The sequence below is a fragment of the Cavia porcellus genome, unplaced genomic scaffold (assembly GCF_034190915.1).
Source record: "Cavia porcellus strain 051 isolate PalLab524CR breed Dunkin Hartley unplaced genomic scaffold, mCavPor4.1 scaffold_14, whole genome shotgun sequence".
Classification (NCBI taxonomy): Eukaryota; Metazoa; Chordata; class Mammalia; order Rodentia; family Caviidae; genus Cavia; species Cavia porcellus.
This window is the reverse complement of record NW_026947497.1, coordinates 70092579-70113285: the sequence shown is the minus strand read 5'-3', so window position 1 is coordinate 70113285 and position 20707 is coordinate 70092579. Positions and strand designations below refer to the sequence as shown.

Here is a 20707-nt window from a genome sequence, read left to right as displayed (position 1 = left end):
ATCTTTCAAAAGAAAGGGAAAACTTGAAGCCTCTAACTCTTGGGAGTGGCAAAGAGAACAGCCAGAGGGCCGTGAGCTAACTTCTATTCTCCAGAGATCTTGAATAGATTTGGCAGTCCCTTGGCTTCTGTTGAAAACAAGGGCTGCTAATTATACTTCTGCCAATGGAAAACAACAGGCAGCGCCTAGGCTCGGGAGGTCACGATGACACGCCAATATCATGCTTGTGGAGTGTGGTTTGCTCCCAGATAAAGAACCACTGAAGTGTATGTCACATGCTTGGTGCTGGGACCCATTCATGAGAATGGAATCTAATAAAAATGCAAAGGGAATCTGGTGAAGTGATTTCCTTCTTCCCTTAAATTGTATCTTGGCTATAATATTTTCTGACACTAGAAATAAATTAATTTCATGTTTAGATCCTTCTTTCTACATCCCCTCCAACTGGAACAAAAGTGGTTTAGATTAACTAGGTATGACAGGTTCAGAGACCACAGGGTTTTCCATTCTGTAACTGCCGAAAGACAAAGGGCACAAAAAATACAGATGTTTTCGCCTTGCTGCTACAAAAGCGCAGTGGACTAACTCCCTGCCTGTGGAATGCAAATTTTCTTTCACAGTTTAGCAGTCTTTTTTGGATTTCAGCACAGTGAACTAACACTTTCCTGGATTCCAAGACCTCCAGAGAACCAGATGGATGAGAGAAATTGGGAAAAAGAACCCACACTGCTTGAAAAAGGTATGAATTTCTCACTCTACATTTAGCCAAAAAGCTCTGAAAATTAGAAGAGCAAAATCACTTTTGGTTTGTTCCAATGCATGCAGTCCCAGAGTTGTTTGTGGTGGGGAAAAAATACCCAAAGTGATTTGATTATTTGGAATCTGTGTGCAGTTTAAGTTAGGCAGCAAACTTTAAGACAGAGATGATATGTTTACTATCAAAGACAGGAAAGAAGGAAGAGAGTACTCAAGAGGGTAAGTGTAATCTAAGGCAAGTGACTGCTTCCCATTGCCAAAGTTTTAACATGACATTCAAGGTTCTTGAGGTACTGTCCTACCCTTTCCAGGCACCTATTTCCTCATCCTACCCCAACTCAGTCTTGATAGCTCTGTCAATCCAAACTTTTTCCACTTTGTGCTGTTTTTGCACAACTTTTCATGAGTATTGTCTCTATTGAATGTTTTTTTTTTCTCTTAACTAGTTCAATGTCTCGGCCTTAGAGCTCAGGATTTACGATTATTACCTCCTTTATTAATCATTTTCCAACTGTCTGTTCTTTAACAACACTGTTCAACCTCTTTTATGGTGCAGATCATATGACATTCACACACTACAACTTCATGAAGCCAGTGAAGTTTATTTGAAATGCTAAAGGGGATATTATTAACCAACAGTACTGACCAAACCATAGAGTAAGAGGGCACAACAGACTTCTTCCTCCATACAGAGGGCAATGAGGTTTTCAAATTATGTGAAGTATTATTCATTTATTTCTAGTAATAACATGAGACTATAATGGCAGAGGAATGTAGGTATATAATTCAGTTTCTTCCACAGTATGTTCATACATTCTTAACATCTCCAGGTATGAAAGGAGGACAGTTTTCCTTTGTATGGTCATCTATTAATTAAAGAAATTTCTTTCTTTAACTTTATAGTCAAAGGAATTATGAAGGAGCTAGAATTTCCCACAGAATCATTGAGAAAGATCAGAGTGAAGATTTTAAGTACTCTCTCTCCTGGTCAATCTGGTCCATGAATTCTCTCTATAACATCCTCCATCACTCAGGGCTTGTCCAGCTCCTGAGACTTCATTATGTGCAGGGACAAAAGAATGTCTTGCGAGGTATCCACAGTAGGAACAGGAAGCTTCAGTGTTAAGGCATTTGTTATAACAAGCCCTCTACAGACAAGCCTGCTGGTTTTTCGTTGTAACATCCCTGAAGAGTATTGACAATATTTCCCCATTCAGTGCTCTCTTCGTGCAGTTGGGAACCTGGGTTCCTTCCATCTTTCTTTGTGGGATATTTCTGTCATCACACCTTCTCAGCTCTCTTTTGCACAGGATCTAGGTGGTCTAGTTTCCTTTCAATATGTGAGACCCAGAAAAGAACAAGACACTAGTCATTACAGCTAGTGTAAGTCTTTCTTAGAGGTACAAAGACTGCATACACTTTTCAGGGTTCTGATATATTATTATTATTATTATTATCAATCTTGTGATCAGATTATTTAAAAATAAATATCAAATTAAATGAATCATGCACCACATTTTTGTAGAGTTACATGCTTAAAGTCATAAGAATGGGGTCTGAAATATCCTCAGATTTCCTGGTTTGATTTGGCTCATTGTTCCATACAGAATTCCCCAAATATAAACAATATTTGAAATAATATAATCCCTTCTGTCTTTTACTCAAATAAACTGTTCTGTCAGATAAACTTCCAGAGCTACAATTTTGTCACTGTTGAAAGATGTTTGACATCAGCCAGCAACAACTTTCTTTATCTTACATCCATCAAGCATCAAGCCCTAAGAATCCTGCCTGCTTAATATTTTAATTCTCCCCAATAATGTCTATTTTTACCAAATTATTTTTTTATCTCTCATTTAGATGATTGTAACCACATCTACCTGGTCCCTCAGCCTTTCTTTTTATTTCTTTTCCATATTGATCTACTTTCAATGCAAGAGCAGAGCAGACATCTTAACTATAAAAAAAAATCAGATTTAGTTTAAAAACTAATACTTCTATATATACTCAACCCATTATATCTGGGTTGAGGCTCAGGCATCTGTAACATCTAAAAAGTTCTCTGATACTATCACAGCCCCAGACATTTCAAGCTTGGCTGAGAGACTATGGATCTAGGCAAATCTGATACAAATATCTGAAACACAAATTTTTCAAGGAGTTAGTGTCATTTCTAATCATCTCTTGGGAACATTAGATTGTATTAGGGTTTATTGGAAACCCCAGGAAGAGAGGGACAATGAGCAGGGAACTGAAATTTGTAGCAGTAGATATTCATTCGGCCCTAAGCATTAGGCTAGGCTTTTTCATAGAATTATCCCATTCAATTTTTAAAACCATCTCAAAATGACAATACTGTTATTATGTTGAAGAAGAAACGGAAACAGATTTCCAATTCATATGCACTCAGAGTCATAAGTTGGTACAGACAAATTAAATGAAGGTCTGCCTGACTTCTATCTACAAGACCTAGGGAGAAATAAGAACAAAAATTTCATAAGAAAGAGGAAACACAGCATCCAGTATAAAAATATAAAATAATGGATTTGTACATATTCAAAGACTTCCTATAGACTTCTAATTACAGACCACATCTCTGAGGGTTAAAAATCGATGGTGTAATAGAAAGAACCTTCATCTGGGAGCCAGGAAATGGGTTACTACTGCTATTCTTAGCAATGGCAAAATTTGCTTGAGCATACCTAGATAATTGTAGCTATAAGACTCTGATGAGTGTAGAAGAGGCATCCTCACAAGACAGGAGCAGGACCTAAGTGTACTGGAATGCAGACCCAGCTAGCTGGCACTGCTCAGTGGAAGTCACAGGCCAAGGGTGGCAGAGGGCCCCAGCACAAGACTGGTCCTTAACTACTGACCTGCTGGACTGTCCACTTCCTTCAGCAAGAAAGATGCAACATTGTCTGGTTTACTTTTTGTTTTCCCTACTCCTGGTGAAGCCGACCTAACTAATAACACCCTTACTTCATGATTGGCATCAAGTTCTTTCCCATCTCTGAGCCTCAGGTTGCTTAGTTAAGTAACAAAGTTGGCTCTAAGTGGTGCCGAGAGCCAATTCAGGTTTCATGTTTGCTCTGATTGAGTGATGTATTTTAAGGTCTTCCTTCCCCAGGAAGTATACAGATCTCTTCATGACTACAATGAAACCCAGCTCTTGCTAATGGTAAGAAATTTCACAGTCTTCATGCTTCTGATATCCAACCACTCTACTAGATACCTTTTGCCAACCAGATTACTTGTAGTTCTATAAATATAGCAGGTAGGAGGCTTGGTTTTTCTTGGTGCTTCTCTTCACATTATTCTCACTTGCCTCTCTCACTGAAGAGCTCTTGACTCCAATACTACATACCATCTACTCCAAAGCCTGCCCTGCATATGGTAACCCTCTCAGACAGAAATGGTTATTTCTTCTCCATTCACCCACAAACATTTTGCAGGTATACACTTGTGGCCTTTGTAATATTGTGTTCCAGTTTTATGTGCATGTTTTTCTCCACTGTATTTTGAGCTCTTTGGTGTGGGATCTTTGGAATCCTCAAGCTAGCCCAGTGTCGGCTCAAAATAAGTGCTATTTAATTAGTGACAGACTAACTATAGGCGCACATGCAAAGAGTTGATTTTGTTGAGGTTAACAGTGTAAATCCTCATCTAGTTTAGCTGAACCTGGACCCCTGCAGAAAAACAGGCTTAGAAGGCAAAGAGGATGGCCCTCAAGCTTGGGCAGTAATTATAACCATTTTCATTATCCAAGCCAAGCAACAGGAATCAGCACTTCGAGGTCACACAGCATCTCTCTTGCACGAGGTCTCAGTCCTCTGCAAGTGTGATTCCCTTCACCTTGCTTGTGACCACCTGGCCCAAGGTCAAAGTCATTCTTTGGCAGAAACAACAGACTCAGGAGTTCTCAGTTCTCATGCCAGTGCTCTGAGTTCCAGAGCACACTGTCTCCATTCACAGTGTTCTTCTTGTCAAAGGTACACAGTGTGTACCCTAGAGAAAAATTAGGAAAGAAGCCATCTGCAAGGCCTGTTTAGAAACAGCTCCATCCTCAGTCAGACTTGATCAAGGAGAACAAATTGTAGACACTGAACATCACCTGAAGACAGGGCCATTCTCAAATGCAAGGTAAATATGTCTCCCACAAATGAGAATTCACATTGCTGTGTGGAATTTTTTTTTTTTTTTTTTTTTTTTTTTTGTAAACCAGTAATCAAACCCATTCGATTTTTAATCCCTCTTAAGCTTCTTACCTCTTCTGCTGACAAGGGATCTAATGACTTATGATTTCCAGATTCTGGGGCCATCTGAGCCTTGACCACAAAAGTCACAAAACTCATCTTAATGTACAGGCTTCCTGCTCACAAGGCAGTGCACACTGGTCTCACGTGGTCAACGTCCTGCTTAAGCTCCCCTGGATTCTTCATGGGGAAATGGCACCAGACAGGCCTTGAAAATGTGGTGTGCTGAATCCAAACACAATTTGGTAAGATACAAGGCAGCAGTGGAAAGTTTTAGGCTATGTGAGTGTAAAAAGGAAATTCACACTTCATTTTAGAAGTGCCAAAGTTCGTGTCTGAAGCTGTATGCTTCAGTAAATATCTATGCAAGGAACTAATTCTGATGTTATAAAAAGAAGCAGCAAAAATGAGAACTCCTAAGAAATTACATTATTACTTTTACTGGGCTCATATCTTAGGCCAATGAATTTTACATGTACTATCTACTCTTGAAAACAACCTTAAGAAATGAATATTATTATTTCCAGTGCCAAAATAAGATTAAATATGGAAGGCTGAGGCAGGAGGATCACGAGAGATGAAGTGATTTATTTCAAAGTTGTTCAAACTGTAATGTAGGTGAGTAAGTATTAAAAACTTAATCTTTCTCATTGTAAAGTCTATGTTTTTGCTATTCAATTGCTTCCATGGTAAAGACTTCTCAAAATCATTTTTACTTAGAAATGGAACTTTGAATTTACCACTATATTGGGTAAACATGCAAATTTGTACATTTCCTTGTCAACCAAAATAATCATATTATTGACTTAAGAGAAACCACAAGAAAAAATCCTGCTGTTCAACTCCCTCAGTCTTTTTCAAGACAGGGACATATCCTATTTCTTAAAGTGACACAGAATTTCCCTTTAAATGAAAAAAAAAAAAGTCCTAAAATATGTCTTTATAGAGGCAAAGGTTTTGTTGGTTTCTACACGGGGAGGCTTTTCCTCTGTGGAATGTGAAGAGCGAAGGCATTGCATACATTGAGTCTGAAAGTAAAAGAGACATTTCAAGGAGAATAAGAAACACAGGTAGCTCAGAACTTTTGACTACCTGGCACCTAAATTCAGATCATATAACTTCTATTAAAATTAGAAGAAAAGAACTTAGATCAATAATTAAGGGCAACAATCAAATAAGGATGAGAGACAGAAAGAATAAGTCCATAATAAAGTTTTGGAGTATGATAAACATACAATAAAATATGCTATCCAAGATGAGTCTTTCCAGTTAATAGTACTCAGGCTGGGGACATAGCTCACTGGCATAAGTGCCTGCCTAGCAAGTGCAAAGTTGTGATTTTGGTCCGCGGTACAAAGAAAAAAAAGTTAATATCACTCCAAGACCCTGAAAAAATATTAAAATTTAAGACCCAGAATACATTGAGAAATACTGTTCTTGCAGCAAGTGCTTCACCAACATTTCTCCTCTATTCTCTAGGTCTAGAAAAAGAAGTTTGGATCGGGGGAGGAGAAGAGAGACCGGAAATGTTACCTGGAATAATCTGATGCTTTGGCTATTTCACCACAGAGGTGCAAAAGACAGTGACTGTGGGAGCAAGGTAAGAAGAGGTATTCAGGTCCAGAGGAGGGATTTCTGAAGGACCACAGCATGCCGGAGGAGGGGAAACTGGGGAAACTGTCGAATCCAACAAGACAGTTTTACTCATGGTAAAATTGAGATCTGGTGACACAGTGGCCAGTTACACTGGCAAGATTTCTAAAGGATGTCTTTCAACCCACAGCTCATCCCACCACCTTCTAACAGTAATAGAAATGGTGGAGAATAAAGAACTATGGCTAGAAACACAGGGATGTGCTTAATAGTCCAGGCTCGCGGCGGACTGCTGCAGTTAATACCCTGAGGCCCTTGTAATGACAGAAGGTAGATTTCACCCACATTTCCAAGACTGGCATTCACAATAAAATTTAAAAGGAGGACAATAAACTAGTTATAGTATACTCATGGAATGTGGCGCGTTCAGGGAATACTAGACAACAAAAAGAAACAGATGGCTGATACAACAACATGGATGAATCTCAAAAGCTGTGCAATGAATGAAAGAACCATATACCACAAAATAAATATGGTATGGTATAAATATGGTTATCCAAATTTAAACAACTGTAGTGAGAGAATTTGGAAAGTATTTGCCTCTGAGGGTGCGGGTGGGACTGCACTGGTAAGAACAACAAAGGGACTTTCTGGATGATACATAGAACTGTTAAATCTTATGAAATGGAACACTCATGATCTAAGTACTATATTGCATTTAAATTATGCCTTCATTAAAATGAGACAATACAAACAAACAATATTAGAAGTGATACCGCAAGGATGTCTTGTCACATGAATATAAAATATAAACATGCAAATATAATAAAGTAATAAATAAGAATAGGAAAAGTTACTTCCATAGACTGTTGAACAAAGATAAATGTCCTACTTAGGAAATGGTTTAATGCTATATGCAAATAAATGAAAATTTTGCTTTGTTTCTTTTTAAGAAGATGGTCATCATTAGCAAGGGTATAATTTATTTCCTTGCCACTTTAAATAGCTCCTAGTCATAACAACTTTAAACAAACAGTGAAATCGATCTTTCAGTTAACTCCTTACATTGGGTAGTTGAGAGGACAGATTTGGAAGGGCAGGTGGATGTGCTGAGAGAGGCAGGCAGAGAACATGGTTTCCAAGTTTTCAGGATGGACTCTTTCCACCACACTTCATGGTCCTATGGCTTGAAAGATGGTGTAACCATCGCCCACATCCAGAGTCAACATTCGTCAACACTATAACTAAAATTCTGAGACAAAGGTAGAGATTGCAAGGCATTGTTTTTCCTAAATTGTCTTCCATGTGGTTAGGCCCAAATGCTTTGCTAAAATTGTCACTCTTATTGTTTCTCTTATTGACAGGCTGATCTCAATAATGGCTAGACTGTAACCATGAATCTGGCACCCTTCGAATTCTCTTGCCATGGCTAGGGACAGTGTGACAACCCACATAGCCAACAGCATCCCCAAGCTGGGATCAGAGAGAAGGAAAAGTCAGATCCCAAACACAGCACCACTTCCCAATTGGTCTGGATGCCTGCCACATTAGATAGGGCTACTTTCTGTGCACATGAAAGCCTGAACTTGCTCCAGAGACAGACTGGAGCCAGAAACAAGGCTGGAGGTGAGAAGACGGTTGCTAGATTTCAGAGCAAGTTGGGATCTGAGCACTGGCTCGTGCCATTTCATATCACACTCAAGTCACCTCACAGGTAGTTTCCTCATCTGTGAAAAGAGGAGAACAATGACTCATTTGAGATTCAATAGAATTAAATAAGAGAGTGGAAGCTAAAGTCTCTGTACATGCACAGGATTCACTGTCCCAAGAGATAACATTCCTCTAGCCTTGGAAATCCAATGTGGCTTCCAGTATTTTCAATATCTCGTCTTTTAGTTGTGAGACAAGGTACAGTTTCATGTTGGTAAAACACAACTTCCAACAATCCCAACTTCCTCTTGAATTCACAAATACTGGTTCATGATTATATAAGAAGCATGATAAAGATCTGAATATATCACTTTCTTGTCCCAACAAATGGAAAAAATGAAGAAGGAAATCTTGGGATCTTAAAATACATGAATGGGACTAGGAAAAGAAGATAACTAGGAAAAGCACCTTCCTCATCTCAAATCTTGGTATCTTTGAGTAGTCTAGGAAGTAAGACTAGAATAACACCATTAACTTGATGGGTATGTTTTTAGATCTTACACGTAAAGGGGCAATTTATAATGCATTGTTTGTGGATAGTACAACTAAAGATGTGTTAGGTACATGTACCAACTCCCCACAAATAATGTAATCATTATGTTCTGCAAACACTGACTAATAAATTTTTTTTTAATTATAAAAAGAAGTTAAGTAACTTTCCATGGGCTATGTAGCATGTAAGTAGTGAATCTCGCTTTTGTACTCAGGCCTATGTGACTCAATCCTATGGTCTCCACCCTTTCCTCCCACCCCCGCCTTTCTGTTTACTCAAATAAATAACCCCTTATTTATTTATGTGTTACTTCAATCTTACAATGCTTACCACATTTACTGCTAGGCCTCGAAATGTGCAAATGCTGGAGCCTTGGGGGCTCTAACTGCAGAATAAACATCAGTTATTCCACTTGACAGCATAAGGTCTGAAAATCTAACCCAGAGTAACAATACTTGCAGTGAGCTTTCAGATATTTAGATAAGACTCTATTAAGGCACCAGTAAAAATATATTTTACTGTTCACACACAAGACTATCAAACAGTTTCAGATTTTAAGGTGACGGCATGCAGCCCAAATGCCTTTCCTTACTTGAAGGCATGATCAGGTTCTATCTTTATCGGAGAATTTTAGGAAAACAAACAAACACCCTGTAGTGGTTCTCAGCAAATCTATAAGATAGAGTGTGAGAGAAACTGCTGGAAATTGTGACTGCTATTCCCTGACTTCCACTTCCAGTGTCTTAGAAGAAATTATGCTTTAAACTTTCAAATAGTGAATGAGAACCATTAGGATCAAATGGAGCTGCCTGTATCTGAAGCAAAGGGACCAAAGTCTTTTCTAGATTATTTTGATAAACAGAGGGGACCGTAAGCATCCAGAGGCTGGATAAAAAGAGTCTTTTTACATGACACTGATTATGTCCAATGATTATGACCACTATATTCTAAGGGAAAGAACATAGGCTTAGGAATTTCAAACTGTGCACATAAACCCTCATATTATTTAAAAGCAAACTTGTGTCACAAAGTTCTTTATTCTCCTGGATTCCTTCTGTATGTAAAATGTAAACCACCTGAGAAGTGTAGCAGGAATAGAGTTAAAGGACTAATGAAAAGTGGAACCTCGGTTAGAACAATATTAAATGACACTTTCAGTAACAGAATGATAATAAATTGTTTTGTAAGCTGCAAAATGCTAAACAAATGGTCGCTGTGGCAGACTGTTATTAATCTGGAGCTACTGAACCAAACAAGACTCTGAGTACATAGGAGTTACTAGCAATAGGACTTTAAATAGCTTGAATTTCCATATGTGGAATTTGCATAGGGCAATCTATGGCCCTAAGCTGTTCTTCACTTTCCCACACGAGACACACAGAGAGGCAAGGCATCTAGAGCTCCTGAACTGCCTCCAGCTAAAAGGACACAGTGCCAGCATTCCAGCCAGATCTCATAAAGCCAAGGCACAGCCTCTCCTCACTTTATTACCACCCTGCATCTCTTTCTTGACTCTTGGGCAATGATTCCTTCTTATTTCCCAACTCATCTTTGTTAAGCTTCTTTTTTCCCAAAGTAATGATCTTTAGAAAGACCTCAGAGATGGCAAGATTCTGGAAAGCAAGGCTACAGGCTTACAGTACACCAATGATGACTTCAGTTCTTACTCACTGGCCACTGAACTTGAGACAGGGGTAATTACAAGATGTATGTCTAAAGACATAAATAAAGTTAGCAGAACAAAGGGAGTTTGTCTGTGGTTATGAAAATTACTGTTCTCTCACCTTGACCAACTGCAATCCCAATTTAGCTATAAATGAAGGTCTGGGCTGTTAGTAAGTTTTGACACTAGAAAGCAAGCAAGTATCCCTGGAACCAGCTGGTTTAGGAAGAATCACAAAACAAAAATGTTACATTTTTTATGAAAAATGGAGTGCATACGCCCAATATCTTGATTAAGGACATTTCATATTCTAGTTCACTCTCTAATATTAAGGTAAATGGCGGCTTCCTCATTTGCAGAATCGTAACATTTTAGACAGGATCTCAAGAAGCCTATGAAACTTGGAGAGTTTGTGATTTTACGCCTCAGAAACAAAAAATCAGCCATATGACCCAGGAATCGAATGCCATCCATGGGAAGACTTTGAAATGCCATCCACTAGGAATCCAATGCCATCCATGGGAAGACTTTGAAATTATGACTCTGTAAGTAGAAATATTTTAATTTCTATTCATTTGGGCTGCACTGAAAGTAACAAAATATTTATATAGTATTACAAGGCAGTAAGAAATAGGTACCAATTAAATGTCTTATGAAAACAAATGGAAAAGTGCATCCAAGCATTCATTCACGCACCGAGCCCCTATTGTCTGCAAAGCATATGACAAGCCCCGCAGGGAGAGAGCATGGGTTCAAGACCTGGATGCCGCCCTTGTCAAGTTGCTCCAGCAAAAACCCACGAGGGAGAGCTCCATGCAGGACTGGAAAACTGACACAGTTGACTTGATGCATGGAACACGAGATGCTCACTGTATAAGGCAAGGGCAAATATGACAGCCTTGAGTGTGACATCAATTATTGCCACAGAAATTTGAACCCGCAGAAGGGTTACATGCTTGCCCATATCCAAACCTCCTGCCTAAACGCAATACTCTTGTATTTTATGCTTAAAGAGACAGTATCAAAGGATTTATTTATTTATTTTTTATTTAAAAGGAAAAAGAGAAAAAAACAGAACAAAACAAAACAGTGTAAGGGTACAAGTAATACAGAACTACAAAAACAAAAACAAAAACAAAAAAAAAACCAGTAAGATATCACCAGTTAATAGACTATATACTATCATCTTAGAAACGGTGATTCAGGTCACAGGATCAAAGCATACAAAGTGAACATTCAAACAGTGAGACTGCAAATAGTTGTGTTCAATGATCCAATCAAAAATATTAATATGATCATCTATTGAACACACCTAACACCTAAACACACTTGCTGTTATATCCTTTAGGGAACTTTTTTTCCCCCTCTCTGTATTACAACAAAATTTACACATTTTGGGTTTTATTGCTCCCATAGATCTTATTACTTTTTTTGGTAAGAGAATAAAATCAAACATGATAAAACAAAATCAAAATAGGGTGTGAGGAGTCAGATATACGTTCTTCACTCTTTATCCAATAGAAAATGAATATAGAACTTTCCTGGAGTTTTGGGGTTTCTAACATGACAGTTCTGGACAGACACAAACTGCAGAATTTATCTAAAATAAAAGGCAATATTATCTGGGAGGATTTGCTCTAAATTTTGGCAGACAGGTGTTCACAGAGGAGGTGATAATGCCCTTGTCAGGTTATCAAAGAAAAAGAAGCACAGGATAAGAAGGATGTGAGACAATTTATGATGGTTTCCCCTTCAGTATAATCTAGTGTGCCTTTGCAGATGAAGACTAAGGTTTGTCCTAGATTCAGAGTGGTTACTTTATTTCCTTGACACCTCTCCTGCTGGGTAAGAACAAGCAGAAACCCCCCTAATCATGTATACCTCTGCTGATACACCTTGTCTAACAGAGGTCCTTTCTCGTTGCCTCTATCAGTGGCAACTGGACCCCACTTCTTGGTAACCCCAACACACACCTTGCTCTATTTCTCACTTAGCTCACATCTTATTCTATCATAGGTTGAGGACTGAATTACTATACCTAATTCAGGGATAAATTTGCCTCCCTGTGGGTTAGATTAAGGATACAAATACTGATGCCTGTGTTTGTAACCAAATAAGAACAGGCAGTAAGGAAAATATACTGCAGTAGGTGGGTGTTAGGTTTGCCATAAAGCTTTTGGGGGACCCTCAGCAAGCACCTACCTTAGGGCTCTACTGGCTCATGTGTAAACTGAGAAGATTGAAATGAATTGTCACACTCTATGAACCACCATGTTCACTCATCCCAGAAGTATAGGGAGATCATTCCATCTGTACTTTGGGAACTGCTGACAGATTAGCACTGATTAGCTGAACTCTCTAAGTATCCCAGATGACCTGGTAAGGGATCTAGAATTGTGTAAGCTGACCAGTGAGGAAATGGAAGCTAAGTTTTATGGTTTATACATTGTGTCAACCTGAGAAGTCTAGAAGCTTAACTAAAGGATTCAGCAGCTCTTCATCCCAGGCTATAGAGGTCAAGCCCTGATCATTCTAGGATATTGTTCATCACGTCCATTTGAGAAGGTCAGAAGTTTAACTAAGTGATTCAGCAGGGGTCAGGGTCCTTAGTTTGTAACATTCTCAGCTGTGCTTGAGTAGGGCACCAGATGGTGTAACCTGCACACAACATAAGGCACTTTAGCAGGGACTGACTGCTGGTTCGCTCTGGTCTTCTCCTTCAGTTTGGATGTCACCTCCTGACTTCTGGCACAGATTGTTGGGCTCCTGCCTTCACCATAAACTCTTCAGCCTTCGTCTAGACCCTTCAGCTGTCCATCATAGATTCTTTGGTGTTCTATCGCAAACCCATTGGTATCCTCATTTGGACTTGCATGGGACACTGCAGTAAACTCCAGTCCTTGGGCTGGACCCTTCATCCTCTAGCGTGCAGATGCCCTCTGAATACTCCCTTATCCAACCTTGTGGCTAATGCTTGTAAGCCAATCTTGTAATTTCTTCTATATTTGTATACCTTGTGATATATCTGTTTCTCTAGTAAACCCTGATTGATACACTAAGAAAATTTGTTCATTTTGAAAAATCAAGGGTTGTGGAATGCCAGTTTTCAGTAAAGCCTGTGTTTGGCCCTAGGGTTATAACAATGCACAAGATAAAGTTTTCTGCATTGCAAGAGCTCCCCCCTTAGTGGGGGAAACTGAGGAACTAAATGCACAAATTAAAAATCTTCAGCAATGTGTTATAGTTGTTTGGTTAAAGAACTCTTAAAATCATAAGCAAAAAGGCACATAATTTCCTTGACGAACAAGTCTGATTGAACTACATCTGAACCACAGAAAATCTGTCAATGAAACTCCAAGGAACTAAGTTCAAGTGCAAGGAACCAAATTAGCACTGGACCTCAGATCTGGATTGGAAAACCAAAACCAAAACCAGAAAAAAAGAATCCTGAATCTTGGATAAAAACCAGGTTTGATGAAAAGTTGTGGATATGAACTGAACCACGTGAAAACACTTCTCTCTGTGTTCCTGCCAGTCGAAAATGTGTCTATGTATTGTCATACCAACAAGACAATGGGCTGTACATAAAGAAAAGTAAAAATCTAGACCAAGGTTAGGAAGTGTTTGTGTAGAACCAAATATAAAATACGTCAGAGACAGCTGCTTGGCTGTGCCAAAATTCTAAGTTTCAAATAGGTGGGGTCCATGAGGGTTTTGGTTTTAGTGATAGGACTTTGGTCTTGTTCTCCTACAGGAAAGAAAGGGTATTTTTTTTTATAATGATGGAATTCTTGTCATATAAACAGAATATGCCTGAAAATATAAGTTTAAAACATTTCTTCTGAATGAGGAGAATCACGACATGCAAATAGCCTGTGCTACAAGAATTAACAGAGCTTGTTGGACGTCTTTAATAAACACAGTAAAATCTTCATAATTTTGTGGAAGGGCACTCTTGGGGATTGACTGAATTCTTGGTGGTTCGTGGTTATAGAAAGGACTCTAAAGAAGAGCAAATTTGGCTGGACTGAGAGTGCAAAGTGGCTGGATTAGTAAGTGAAGACATTTTGCTTAGTGAAATCTTTCATCAGATAAACTGCCAAGTCTCCAGCAGCCTTCAAGAACAGAGAAACATGTTTAAACCAGTTTTGCCTGCAGACAGAGGGATGCTAATTGCTTTACCCAGATTCTCTTAAACCTTCTTGCATGCAGAAGCATAAAAATAGCCAAAATGTGTACACTGCCTCTAGGATCCAACCCTCCACCTGCAGAAAGCAATTCATGTTTCAACTCTGTCTCCTGCCACTGGTTTGCTTTGGAGCCTAATTACCAGCTACATTTGATGACAACATTACTGGCTCCAGGGGCTTCTTGTTCCTACCAAACAAAACCAAAAAACAAACTCCTAAAGCAAGACCTGGAATCTACCACTGGGAATACAGAATCAGTGATGCAATTCCAGATTGGGCCTGGTATCTTCCTTATCTTCATGTTGGCAGCTTCCCTGGAGAGCCTGTCTCCCTCAGTGTGGACCAGCTTTGACAAATATTTACTGACAAATGACTATTATTTTCATAATCGTCATCATTTGCAACCATTTGTTGATTTACAGCCAACAAACATGTTCACTGGCACTATCTCACTTGATGGCTATAACTCTGAGTCAAGTACACAGAGCAGGGCTCATTAATTTATTTAAATGGGTAAACGTCTACATTGCCGGCAAGTGGTAAAACCAAGAGTAAGGGCAAGAATCAGCACGTGTATTTCTCTCTAGGTATCTTTCCTGGTAGATGCCAATTTACAACTTATAGTGAGCCAGTAGGGACCGTCCATAGGTAAAAGAGCAAGGAGCCCCTCACAAGTCTGCTTGCAATCCAGGATGTACCCCAGGTGGCCTTGGAAGAGGGCACTGTCCTCGCTCAAGCTACCGTTGACCACTTGCAAACCTGTCTAATATGGAAGTGACTATTGTGTGAAATGGTAGCTCTCTACCACTTAAGGTGGTTGCACAGAACCTTGAAAACCACCTAAGTTCTTGGGAAACTGCAAATGACACTCTTTATTGGGTAGCAGGCTTTTCAAGATAGTATTTTTTTTAGAAAAGAATAAAAGGTATAATGTAGATGCTTTTGCTTGTTCTTTGACAATCTTTATAGTCTATAATAATAATAACACATATCTACTGTCTCACAGATTATAAGGGTCCAGCCAGGGGTTGCTTAACTGGGGTTTTTGTTCAGAATCTCACAGGCTGTAATAAGGTGTTGGCTGGGACACCTTCTCTGCAGGACTGTTTTTAAGCTCATTTAGATTGCTGGCAGAATTCATTTCCTTGTGAACACATGACTGAGGGCCCAGACTCTTTGTTGGCTAACCTTTGGTCCTAGGGTTACTCACAGTCCCTTGCTTTATGGACTTCTCCTGAAAGTCCTCCTGGAGACTGCTTCTCCTCTCCTCTCCTCCCTCTCATCTCCTTTCCCCTTCCCTCCCCTCCCATCCTCTGCTCTCCTCTATACTCCCCTCTCCTCTCTTCTCTTCTCCTCTTCTCTCCTCCCTTTCTCTACTCTCCTCTTTTCCCTTTCCCTCCTGTTTCACTTTCTTTCTTCTCTGCTCCCCTTCTGTCTCTCCTCTCCCCCTCACAGATCTAGATTCACAGATTTTGTCTTTTCCTTCCCCTCCCCCGCCCTTCCCCTCCTGTGCTCTCTCTGTATCTCTCTCTCCAGTCTGCTCAGATAGACTCATGTAACCCATGATGATTAAGTTACATCCCAATACTTCTGCTTTCTTCTACGTATTTGAAGCAAATTACTTGCCCACTTGACATTCAAGAGAGGGGATTACCCAAAGGTATAATCACCAGCAGGCAGGAATCACTGGGGGGTCCCCTAGGGCCTGTTCTCTATAATTATCAATATAGGAGACTTAAGGTCCTTCTTAACTTGTCCTTTCAATCTATTAGAGTAAACAATATACCTTTCCACTTAGTGGACACTCATCAGAATCCAGGAGGCCTAAACTTTGCACATTCTTTATGAGATTTTCTTTCATTTTTCTAAGTGTAGTAATGCATACCCAGATACTGGTTGCTTCTTGACCAATATGACCTATAGTAGTCATCTCCACGATACATAGTAAGTTACACGGAACTTGATTCTTATCATGCAGGGGGACGCTGGATTGGGAGTCAAGAGACGTGTCGTGTCCTCATTGGGTTCTCTAATGAGCTCTCTGTGTGATCATGGGCAAATCGCATCCAGAGGATTATAACTCCAAAATTATGTTGAAGAGCAACCCGTGGATACTGAGAGACCTCCGTGACCTGGGTCCCCACTCAATCTATGGAGTGTACATCTAACACTGAGGAGGATGCCGGGTGGCCAGGCTCACAGTGTTATCTCCTATGGGGTTCCCTGCATGGAGCATGTGCTCTTATTAGATAGTAGAGAGGGGGTGCCCCATGCACCCATATCAAGAGCAGAAAGATATTTTATGCTTAGTAGGGAGACTGGGGTAAGATCCAGGTGCATGAGCCTGTCTGTGGAGCTAGAGTGCTCAGGTCCTTCTCTTCCATTCTTGCCAACTCTGATGAGTTAGACTAGAACCCATTAAAATGTGGAATTCATGAGGCACCATCTCCTGATGGCTGTGTCCTTTGGGGAGCATATCAGGAGGAGGACAAGATAATCTCAGAATTTACCCACAGATTACTTTTGTGATTCAACACACAGATCTTTGCTGTTACTTAATTTTCAAAAAGTCTATCAAGAAACCTATTACTGTATAAGTCATAACACATGATCAGTTTAGGTGTGATTAAAAAAATTCCGTAAAATTTTAGTATTTCCAATTCCCAAAGGATAGTTAATTTGTGAAACAAATTAATGGCCCAGTTAAACGACATTCCAAGAAAACCACAGAATGTCAAGAGGCTCCTGGAGTATCTAATGAACTTGGTCTGTAATGCTGAGCTTCTTAAGATGTAAGACAAGCCTGCATGTCAGTTCTTGGCATCATGATTGTCATAAGTAGATGTGCTAAGGGTACTAGAAGTTGCCAAGAGACATGACTTCCTTCTCTGTTCCCCAAGTGTTTTGTAGATATGTTTTTGGGGGCTATTTATAAAAAGCAATATTTAGATGCTCGGGATTGTGTATGCTCCAGTCATCATCATATAAGTTTATTAAAGGTACCTTTATTAAAAAGGGTACCTGACTTCTATGTTCTTTAAATATACCCTTAACTGTATATGAATTTTTTCAGGGCTATTTGTTTCTATAGGGTGTGGGAAGATGATGTGGAAAGTCCACTTTTATGCTTCCCATTAGACACTCGAGTTTCACAGAACCTACTCACATCCTTCACAGGGACACGTGTGGATTTATACTTTCTCAAAAACATGCCTTTCAATCATCAAACTACTCCTGTGAGTCAGGAAAGGGAATAGTTACTTCACCGAGGTGATGACTGAGGCTTTAACACACTTTCCAGGGTCACATAGCGAGCAAACAGCACAGCTGGGGTGAGATTTCAGGTCACCCAACTGCTACTCATTGACTTTTTTCAACCTGCTGTGCTGCTTTAGATAAAAGGGACCCAGGTGCTGGCTGCCATTTCTAGCTGTGTATGCTTAGGTTTCTCATTTCATCTCTCTAGACTTCGGATTCCTCAGTACTAATACGCAGGTGGGTAAGATCAGAAGTTTGTGACTCACAGTGGGAGGGGCGGTCTGTGGCTCATAAAAGAAAATGTGTGACACTGCATCTTCAACTGGAAAGTGTTAAAGTAGAGGTGTATTATTTACTAGGAGTCTAGGGGTATGTGTAGTGGTATGGGGGGTAGGTGTCTCTCACAGGACAGAAAGGGTTAAGATTGTGTGAAGTAGGAAACTCCAGACACACCTGGATCTACAAAAATGGCTCAGGGGAAGTTTCCTAGAAAAGGCAGTGAAGTGGGTGAGTCGGAGACAAGGGCCATGGGTTTGACATTCTGCCAGATGTTGGAAGTTATGATGACTGGGGGTTTAGAATCAGGGCTAAGGAGACAGCTCTTTTTAAAAAGATGTAACACAAGAGTGACAGGAAATAAAGAAGGGTTCTAAAAACTGATATTGCTATAAGATTGCTATGCCTAAATAAGGAATATTCTATTTGTTTCTCATTCAGAATCTTCTATGAGATAAGCACTAAGGAAGCTATAGAGACATGTAACACATGGCCCTTGCTTTCAAAAGTCTATGGTCTAGTACAAGAAAGAGACAGATGAAAACATAGACACTTTAAGAAAAATTGAATACCAGAAGTACAAGCTAGATATACTATATAAATAACTGTTTAGACTGTATACAATTATGTATAAGACATTAAATACAAAACATTATTGAGCTGTTAAGTGACAAAACATAATGAGATTACTTTATCCTGTTATGGATCTTTTATTAAAGAAAACTGGGACTCAGTGGAAATATTTAGGAAAGAGGTGAGATGCAGAGTGAGAAGATGTGGGCAAAAAGCGAGGTAGGAGAATGGGAAAAGTTATGTAGATGAAGCCTTAAAAGCAAGTGGTTGGGTAGCAGATGGGAGAGATGTTTGCAGGTCAGTGAAGAGGATGATGAGAGATTTGCAGTCCACATTCCAGCGGGCCCTCCACAAGAGCACAGGGCACACTGATAGCTCTGAACTCATGTGCTGCTCCGTCATGTGGTTGAAGAAAGGAATTCCGCCCCTCCCCCTACCATTTGGCTGCAAGACTCCCAATGCCCGCCTCCTCCTCTCTGCTGCCCTTCCTCTTGTAGAAATGTCCATCAGTTCCAGCTCCCTCTTCCTTGTTTTACTTTACTTTATTTATTTATTCATTGCTGCACTGTTAATGTCTTGCCAGTCTGAACTTTAGTCAGCGCGGCTTTTATAAAATACAAAATGAACAGGACTTAACTCTCTACCCAGGTTTTCACTCTGCTGGGAAGAGTCACCATGGGATGAAAATCCTCATGTTTTCCCTCTCAAGTTGCTGTTATTTTGTCTGAACTTTTTATATTAGCAGGGAAATAAAACAAGGAGTAAAGTGTGTATAGGAAATTTTTTTAGATGTGTCTGGGCAACTGATGTGAATGTTACCAGTATTCTAGACTGATTTTAAAAAACTATGCTGGGTTCAAGGCCAGCACTAAAGTGTAAGTTTTAGCTCAATTGTTTACTATGCAACTCAGGAAAGTCATATTTGAATCTTGCTTTCCTCATTTGGAAATGAAAAGGATGTGGGGTTGGATTGCTTTAAAGTTCATACCAACCTTTCAAGTAACATCAAGTTTCTTACATAATCAATTTCTTTCCAATAGCCCTGGTGAAGGGATTTGTACACTGTAGCATTCTACATACGGTTTTAGCCATTTATTCATTCATCTATTCTGGAAGAAGCGGTCCAAAATGTATGGTGTGTGGGACACTGAGTTTGCTCAGCAAGGCAAGGGGGATGATATGACAGAATGGAATTTTGTACCTTGTAGTAGAGACAAGACATCCAACTAAACCACTTAAGTCAGAAAGTGACAGTGACAGAGAAACAAAGATGAGAGAGGGAGTCCACGGGCTTCGAACATTCATGCAGGGCAATACTTTTTAGAGGATGTAGACTTGCGAGTTGTGGCTGAAGGGAAAGACACATGTTGGTGATGACAGCAATGGAAGAGGATTCTGAGCTGAGAGACTGTGAGTAAAGACAGAGGGATGGCAAAATCTATTGCTAACAAGAGGGGAGCTGGAAGCAAATTAGGGGAAACCACACATCAGAACACAGTGGGCCTGGAGGTTGAATCTTAAGAGATCTAGACATTACTTGATAGATTATTCTGCATTGCAAACTAAGCCACATTGCTCTTCAACTATAGTCTTCTACCTATTAAAATGTCTATGCTAAGATGTACTGAGCATATAGCTCCAATAAAATCTTACAACTTTCCAGATGAGACTTCAACAAGTAACTGTGGGAAGGTGAGGGGAAAAAATTCACAATGAGGAGACCGACTGTCTCCAATGGACAAATCTATAGAAACTAGGAAACAGGGCTGGGAATACAGGTCAGAGGCAGAGTGCCTGCCTGGTAAATGCAGAGGCATGAGTTTGATGCCTGGTACAAAAAACAAAAACAAAACAAAACAATCAGGATATATTATTACTGCCCCCTACCCAATCCAGACAAAAACTGTTTCCATCTGCAAAAGTAAAGACGTCCAGTGTA

General features: G+C 39.7%; 1 protein-coding gene and 1 long non-coding RNA gene across 15 annotated transcripts in view; one reads left to right on the top strand and one right to left on the bottom strand.

The window, feature by feature from the left end:
- Positions 1–20707, bottom strand: part of Lpp (LIM domain containing preferred translocation partner in lipoma) — a 606732-nt gene that overhangs the window by 33360 nt on the left and 552665 nt on the right. The window lies entirely within an intron of this gene.
- On the top strand, positions 264–15596 carry LOC106029198 (uncharacterized). Of its 2 annotated transcripts, none has more exons than XR_001202867.3 (4): positions 264–739; positions 6492–6612; positions 10831–11016; positions 13195–15596. It is a non-coding gene; the product is annotated as an uncharacterized LOC106029198 (long non-coding RNA). The 2 variants fall into 2 exon arrangements; XR_001202868.2 differs by lacking the exon at positions 264–739 and adding an exon at positions 5173–5630.